Source organism: Aythya ferina (assembly GCF_964211825.1).
Source record: "Aythya ferina genome assembly, contig: HAP1_SCAFFOLD_70, whole genome shotgun sequence".
Classification (NCBI taxonomy): domain Eukaryota; kingdom Metazoa; phylum Chordata; class Aves; order Anseriformes; family Anatidae; genus Aythya; species Aythya ferina.
In genome coordinates this window covers 40,320-50,000 of record NW_028181440.1, presented here as the reverse complement: position 1 = coordinate 50,000, position 9,681 = coordinate 40,320, and positions in this window count along the sequence as shown.

The following is a 9,681-nucleotide window of genomic DNA, read 5'->3' as shown; positions in this document are numbered from 1 at the left end:
CTTTTCCACCACCATGACAACAGAAAACCCAACGAAACCCAACAGAGACCCCAAAACATGTCAAAAACACCCCAAAAAAGAACGGGATCACCCCCAAAACTGGAAGAAAATTCCCCCCCCAAAAATTTACAATTTTCACCATGATGACCAACATGAACCAAACGAAAACCCAAAACGAGACACCAAAACACGTCAAAAACACCCCAAAAAAGAAAGGGATCACCCATAAACTGGAAGAAAATCCCCAAAAAGCACAGATCCAATCCCAAAACCAGCCTAAACCTACCTGATGTTCTCCAAAACCCACAAATTTACCCTTTTACACCATGATGACCATGGAAAACCCAACGAAACCCAATGGAGACAAAAAACATGTCAAAAAAAAAAAAAAAAAAAAAAAAAAAAAAAAAGAACAGGATCTCCCCCAAAAACAGAAGAAAAACCCAAATGCCATAGATCCACCCCAAAAGTCCCCCTAAGCCTACCTGATGTTCTCCAAAACCCACAATTTACCCTTTTTCACAATGATGACCAACGAGAACCCAACAAAACCCAACGGACAACCCCAAAACACGTCAAAAACACCCCAAAAAAGAACAGGATCACCCCAAAAAACAGAAGAAAACCCCAAATACCATGAATCCACCCCAAAAGTCCCCCTAAACCTACCTGAAGTTCTCGAAAACCCACAATTTACCCTTTTCCACCAAGATGCCAACAGAAAACCCAACACACCCAACAGAGAAATCAAAACATGTCAAAAACACCCCAAAAAAGAACGGGATAACCCCCAAAACTGGAAGAAAATTCCCAAAAAGCATGGATCCAATCCCAAAACCACCCTAAACCTACCTGATCTTCTCCAAATCCCAAAGTCCACTCCCAACCACCATAAAACCCATTAGGAACTCAACAAAACGCAACAGAAACCCCAAAACACCTCAAAAACACCCCAAAAGCAAACCGGATCAGAAGAAAATACGTGATTTAACCCCAAGAAAACCCTTAAACCTACCTGATCTTCTCCAAATCCCAAAATCCACTCCCACCCACCATAAAACCCATTAGGAACTCAACAAAACGCAACGGAAACCCCAAAACACGTCAAAAACACCCCAAAAAAGAACTGGATCAGAAGAAAAAAAAACCAAAACTATGCATTTCCCTCCCAAATCACCCTAAACTCACCTGATCTTCTTCAAAACCCACAATCCACTCCCATTTAGCTTAACGACCAACGAGAACCCAACAAAACCCAACGGAGACCCCAAAAACGTCAAAAACACCCCAAAAAAGAACTGGTTCAACCCCAACAACGAAAGAAAACCCCAAAAGCCATAGATCCACACCAAAAATCCCCCTAAACCAACCTGAAGTTCTCCAAAACCCACAATTTACACTTTTCCACATTGATGACCATGGAAAACCCAACGAAACCCAACGGAGACCACAAAACACGTCAAAAAAAAAAAAAAAAAAAAAAAAAAAAAAAAAGAAAGGGATCACCCCCAAAATTGGAAGAAAATCCTTCAAAATCATAGATCCACCCCAAAACCACCCTAAACCTACCTGATGATCTCCAAAACCCACAATTTACAATTTTCCACCACCATGACCATGGAAAACCTAACGAAACCCAACGGAGACCCCAAAAGAAGTCAAAAACACCCAAAACAAGAACGGGATAAACCCTAAAAACGAAAGAAAACCCCAAAAGCCATAGATCCACACCAAAAGTCCCCCTAAACCTACCTGATGTTCTCCAAAAGCCACAATTTACACTTTTTCACCAGGATGACCAACATGAACCAAACGAAAACCCAAAACGAGACACCAAAACACGTCAAAAACACCCCAAAAATAAAGGGATCACCCATAAACTGGAAGAAAATCCCCAAAAAGCACGGATCCAATCCCAAAACCACCCTAAACCTACCTGATGTTCTCCAAAACCCACAATTTACCATTTTCCACCACGATGACCAACGAGTACACAACAAAACCCAACGGAGACCCCCAAACACCTCAAAAACTTCCCAAAAAAGAACGGGACCACCCCAAGAAACAGAAGAAAACACCAAAAAACATGACTCTGCCCCAAAAGTCCCCCTAAACCTACCTGATGTTCTCCAAAAGCCACAATTTACACTTTTTCACCATGATGACCAACAAGAACCCAACTAAAACCAAACGGAGACCCCAAAACACGTCATAAACACCCCAAAAAAGAACGGGATCACCCCCAAAAACAAAAGAAAATCTCCCAAAACCATAGATCCAATCCCAAAACCAACCTAAACCTACCTGATGTTCTCCAAAACCAACAATTTACCCTTTTCCACCATGATGACCACGGAAAACGCAACGAAACCCAATGGAGACCCCAAAACACGTCAAAAACACCCCCAAAATGAATTGGATCACCCCCCCCAAAAAAAAAAAAAAAAAAAAAAAAACAGAAGAAAACCCCACATATCATGAATCCACCCCAAAAGTCCCCCTAAACCTACCTGATGTTCTCCAAAACCCACAATTTACACTTTTCCACCATGATGACAACGGAAAACCCAACGAAACCCAACGAAGAACCCAAAACACGTCAGAAACACCCCAAAAATGAATTCGATCACCCCAAAACTGGAACAAAATCCCCCAAAACCATAGATCCACCCCCAAAACACCCTAAATCTACCTGATGTTCTCCAAAACCCACAATTTACACTTTTCCACCATGATGACCACGGAAAACCCAACGAAACCCAACGGAGACCACAAAACACGTCAAAAACACGCCGAAAACCAACTGGATCACTAGAAAAAACAGAAGAAAACCCTAAAAACCATGAATCTGCCCCAAAAGTCCTCATAAACCTACCTGATGTTCTCCAAAACCCACAATTTACACTTTTCCACCATGATGACCACGGAAAACACAACGAAACCCAACGGAGAACCCAAAACACGTCAAAAACACCCCAAACAAGAACAGGATCACCCCCAAAACCAAAGAAAACCCCAAAAAGCACGGATCCAATCCCAAAACCACTCTAAACGTACCTGATGTTCTCCAAATCCAAATGTCCACTCCCAACCACCATAAAACCCATTAGGAACTCAACGAAACCCAACGAAAACCCCAAAACACGTCAAAAACACCCCAAAAAAGAACTGAATCAGAAGAAAAAACACCAAAAACTATGAATTTCCCCGCAAAACCACCCTAAACTCACCTGATCTTCTTCAAAACCCACAATCCACTCCCATTTCCCTTAAGGACCAACTAAAACCCAACGGAGACCCCAAAACAAGTCAAAAACACCCCAAACAAGAACAGGATAACCCCAAAAAAAGAAAGAAAACCCCCCAAAAACATAGATCCACCCCAAAACCACACTAAACCTACCTGATGTTCTCCAAATCCCAAAGTCCACTCCCAACAAACTTAAAACACATTAGGAAATCAACAAAACACAACGGAAACCCCAAAACACATCAAAAACACCACAAAAAAAAGCGGGATCACCCCCAAAACTGGAAGAAAACCCTAAAAGCCGTTGATCCACCCCAAAAGTCCCCCTAAACCTACCTGATGTTCTCCAATACCCACAATTTACCCGTTTTCACCATGATGAACAACAAGAACCCAACAAAAACCAACGGAGACCCCAAAACACATCAAAAACACCCCAAAAAAGAACTGGATCAGAAGAAAAAAAAACAAAACTATGCATTTCCCTCCCAAATCACCCTAAACTCACCTGATCTTCTTCAAAACCCACAATCCACTCCCATTTAGCTTAACGACCAACGAGAACCCAACAAAACCCAACGGAGACCCCAAAAACGTCAAAAACACCCCAAAAAAGAACTGGTTCAACCCCAACAACGAAAGAAAACCCCAAAAGCCATAGATCCACACCAAAAATCCCCCTAAACCAACCTGAAGTTCTCCAAAACCCACAATTTACACTTTTCCACATTGATGACCATGGAAAACCCAACGAAACCCAACGGAGACCACAAAACACGTCAAAAAATAAAAAATAAAAAATAAAAAACAAAAGAAAGGGATCACCCCCAAAATTGGAAGAAAATCCTTCAAAATCATAGATCCACCCCAAAACCACCCTAAACCTACCTGATGTTCTCCAAAACCCACAATTTACAATTTTCCAACATGATGACCATGGAAAACCCAACGAAACCCAACGGAGACCCCAAAAGAAGTCAAAAACACCCAAAACAAGAACGGGATAAACCCTAAAAACGAAAGAAAACACCAAAAGCCATAGATCCACACCAAAAGTCCCCCTAAACCTACCTGATGTTCTCCAAAAGCCACAATTTACACTTTTTCACCAGGATGACCAACATGAACCAAACGAAAACCCAAAACGAGACACCAAAACACGTCAAAAACACCCCAAAAATAAAGGGATCACCCATAAACTGGAAGAAAATCCCCAAAAAGCACGGATCCAATCCCAAAACCACCCTAAACCTACCTGATGTTCTCCAAAACCCACAATTTACCATTTTCCACCACGATGACCAACGAGTACACAACAAAACCCAACGGAGACCCCCAAACACCTCAAAAACTTCCCAAAAAAGAACGGGACCACCCCAAGAAACAGAAGAAAACACCAAAAAACATGACTCTGCCCCAAAAGTCCCCCTAAACCTACCTGATGTTCTCCAAAAGCCACAATTTACACTTTTTCACCATGATGACCAACAAGAACCCAACTAAAACCCAACGGAGACCCCAAAACACGTCATAAACACCCCAAAAAAGAACAGGATCACCCAAAAAAAAACAGAAGAAAAGACCAAATACCATGAATCCACCCCAAAATTCCCCTAAACCTACCTGAAGTTCTCCAAAACCCACAATTTACAATTTTCCACCACCATGACCACATAAAACCCAAGGAATACCAACGGAGACCCCAAAACACGTCAAAAACACCCCAAAAAAGAACGGGATCACCCCCAAAAACAAAAGAAAATCCCCCAAAACCATAGATCCAATCCCAAAACCAACCTAAACCTACCTGATGTTCTCCAAAACCAACAATTTACCCTTTTCCACCATGATGACCACGGAAAACGCAACGAAACCCAATGGAGACCCCAAAACACGTCAAAAACACCCCCAAAATGAATTCGATCACCCACCCCAAAAAAAAAAAAAAAAAAAAAAACAGAAGAAAACCCCATATATCATGAATCCACCCCAAAAGTCCCCCTAAATCTACCTGATGTTCTCCAAAACCCACAATTTACACTTTTCCACCATGATGACCACGGAAAACCCAACGAAACCCAACGGAGACCACAAAACACGTCAAAAACACGCCGAAAACCAACTGGATCACTAGAAAAAACAGAAGAAAACCCTAAAAACCATGAATCTGCCCCAAAAGTCCTCATAAACCTACCTGATGTTCTCCAAAACCCACAATTTACACTTTTCCACCATGATGACCACGGAAAACACAACGAAACCCAACGGAGAACCCAAAACACGTCAAAAACACCCCAAACAAGAACAGGATCACCCCCAAAACCAAAGAAAACCCCAAAAAGCACGGATCCAATCCCAAAACCACTCTAAACGTACCTGATGTTCTCCAAATCCAAATGTCCACTCCCAACCACCATAAAACCCATTAGGAACACAACGAAACCCAACGGAGAACCCAAAACACATCAAAAAAACCCCAAAAAAGAACTGAATCAGAAGAAAAAACACCAAAAACTATGAATTTCCCCGCAAAACCACCCTAAACTCACCTGATCTTCTTCAAAACCCACAATCCACTCCCATTTCCCTTAAGGACCAACTAAAACCCAACGGAGACCCCAAAACAAGTCAAAAACACCCCAAACAAGAACAGGATAACCCCTAAAAAAGAAAGAAAACCCCCCAAAAACATAGATCCACCCCAAAACCACACTAAACCTACCTGATGTTCTCCAAATCCCAAAGTCCACTCACAACAAACTTAAAACACATTAGGAAATCAACAAAACACAACGGAAACCCCAAAACACATCAAAAACACCACAAAAAAAAGCGGGATCACCCCCAAAACTGGAAGAAAACCCTAAAAGCCGTTGATCCACCCCAAAAGTCCCCCTAAACCTACCTGATGTTCTCCAATACCCACAATTTACCCGTTTTCACCATGATGAACAACAAGAACCCAACAAAAACCAACGGAGACCCCAAAACACATCAAAAACACCCCAAAAAAGAACTGGATCAGAAGAAAAAAAAAACAAAACTATGCATTTCCCTCCCAAATCACCCTAAACTCACCTGATCTTCTTCAAAACCCACAATCCACTCCCATTTAGCTTAACGACCAACGAGAACCCAACAAAACCCAACGGAGACCCCAAAAACGTCAAAAACACCCCAAAAAAGAACTGGTTCAACCCCAACAACGAAAGAAAACCCCAAAAGCCATAGATCCACACCAAAAATCCCCCTAAACCAACCTGAAGTTCTCCAAAACCCACAATTTACACTTTTCCACATTGATGACCATGGAAAACCCAACGAAACCCAACGGAGACCACAAAACACGTCAAAAAAAAAAAAAAAAAAAAAAAAAAAAAAAAAAAAAGAAAGGGATCACCCCCAAAATTGGAAGAAAATCCTTCAAAATCATAGATCCACCCCAAAACCACCCTAAACCTACCTGATGATCTCCAAAACCCACAATTTACAATTTTCCAACATGATGACCATGGAAAACCCAACGAAACCCAACGGAGACCCCAAAAGAAGTCAAAAACACCCAAAACAAGAACGGGATAAACCCTAAAAACGAAAGAAAACCCCAAAAGCCATAGATCCACACCAAAAGTCCCCCTAAACCTACCTGATGTTCTCCAAAAGCCACAATTTACACTTTTTCACCAGGATGACCAACATGAACCAAACGAAAACCCAAAACGAGACACCAAAACACATCAAAAACACCCCAAAAATAAAGGGATCACCCATAAACTGGAAGAAAATCCCCAAAAAGCACGGATCCAATCCCAAAACCACCCTAAACCTACCTGATGTTCTCCAAAACCCACAATTTACCATTTTCCACCACGATGACCAACGAGTACACAACAAAACCCAACGGAGACCCCCAAACACCTCAAAAACTTCCCAAAAAAGAACGGGACCACCCCAAGAAACAGAAGAAAACACCAAAAAACATGACTCTGCCCCAAAAGTCCCCCTAAACCTACCTGATGTTCTCCAAAAGCCACAATTTACACTTTTTCACCATGATGACCAACAAGAACCCAACTAAAACCCAACGGAGACCCCAAAACACGTCATAAACACCCCAAAAAAGAACAGGATCACCCAAAAAAAAAACAGAAGAAAAGACCAAATACCATGAATCCACCCCAAAATTCCCCTAAACCTACCTGAAGTTCTCCAAAACCCACAATTTACAATTTTCCACCACCATGACCACATAAAACCCAAGGAATACCAACGGAGACCCCAAAACACGTCAAAAACACCCCAAAAAAGAACGGGATCACCCCCAAAAACAAAAGAAAATCCCCCAAAACCATAGATCCAATCCCAAAACCAACCTAAACCTACCTGATGTTCTCCAAAACCAACAATTTACCCTTTTCCACCATGATGACCACGGAAAACGCAACGAAACCCAATGGAGACCCCAAAACACGTCAAAAACACCCCCAAAATGAATTGGATCACCCCCCCCCAAAAAAAAAAAAAAAAAAAAAAAACAGAAGAAAACCCCATATATCATGAATCCACCCCAAAAGTCCCCCTAAACCTACCTGATGTTCTCCAAAACCCACAATTTACACTTTTCCACCATGATGACCACGGAAAACACAACGAAACCCAACGGAGAACCCAAAACACGTCAAAAACACCCCAAACAAGAACAGGATCACCCCCAAAACCAAAGAAAACCCCAAAAAGCACGGATCCAATCCCAAAACCACTCTAAACGTACCTGATGTTCTCCAAATCCAAATGTCCACTCCCAACCACCATAAAACCCATTAGGAACTCAACGAAACCCAACGGAAACCCCAAAACACGTCAAAAACACCCCAAAAAAGAACTGAATCAGAAGAAAAAACACCAAAAACTATGAATTTCCCCGCAAAACCACCCTAAACTCACCTGATCTTCTTCAAAACCCACAATCCACTCCCATTTCCCTTAAGGACCAACTAAAACCCAACGGAGACCCCAAAACAAGTCAAAAACACCCCAAACAAGAACAGGATAACCCCTAAAAAAGAAAGAAAACCCCCAAAAAACATAGATCCACCCCAAAACCACACTAAACCTACCTGATGTTCTCCAAATCCCAAAGTCCACTCCCAACAAACTTAAAACACATTAGGAAATCAACAAAACACAACGGAAACCCCAAAACACATCAAAAACACCACAAAAAAAAGCGGGATCACCCCCAAAACTGGAAGAAAACCCTAAAAGCCGTTGATCCACCCCAAAAGTCCCCCTAAACCTACCTGATGTTCTCCAATACCCACAATTTACCCGTTTTCACCATGATGAACAACAAGAACCCAACAAAAACCAACGGAGACCCCAAAACACATCAAAAACACCCCAAAAAAGAACTGGATCAGAAGAAAAAAAAAACAAAACTATGCATTTCCCTCCCAAATCACCCTAAACTCACCTGATCTTCTTCAAAACCCACAATCCACTCCCATTTAGCTTAACGACCAACGAGAACCCAACAAAACCCAATGGAGACCCCAAAAACGTCAAAAACACCCCAAAAAAGAACTGGTTCAACCCCAACAACGAAAGAAAACCCCAAAAGCCATAGATCCACACCAAAAATCCCCCTAAACCAACCTGAAGTTCTCCAAAACCCACAATTTACACTTTTCCACATTGATGACCATGGAAAACCCAACGAAACCCAACGGAGACCACAAAACACGTCAAAAAAAAAAAAAAAAAAAAAAAAAAAAAAAAAAAAAAGGGATCACCCCCAAAATTGGAAGAAAATCCTTCAAAATCATAGATCCACCCCAAAACCACCCTAAACCTACCTGATGATCTCCAAAACCCACAATTTACAATTTTCCACCACCATGACCATGGAAAACCCAACGAAACCCAACGGAGACCCCAAAAGAAGTCAAAAACACCCAAAACAAGAACGGGATAAACCCTGAAAAAGGAAAGAAAACCCCAAAAGCCATAGATCCACACCAAAAGTCCCCCTAAACCTACCTGATGTTCTCCAAAAGCCACAATTTACACTTTTTCACCAGGATGACCAACATGAACCAAACGAAAACCCAAAACGAGACACCAAAACACGTCAAAAACACCCCAAAAATAAAGGGATCACCCATAAACTGGAAGAAAATCCCCAAAAAGCACGGATCCAATCCCAAAACCACCCTAAACCTACCTGATGTTCTCCAAAACCCACAATTTACCATTTTCCACCACGATGACCAACGAGTACACAACAAAACCCAACGGAGACCCCCAAACACCTCAAAAACTTCCCAAAAAAGAACGGGACCACCCCAAGAAACAGAAGAAAACACCAAAAAACATGACTCTGCCCCAAAAGTCCCCCTAAACCTACCTGATGTTCTCCAAAAGCCACAATT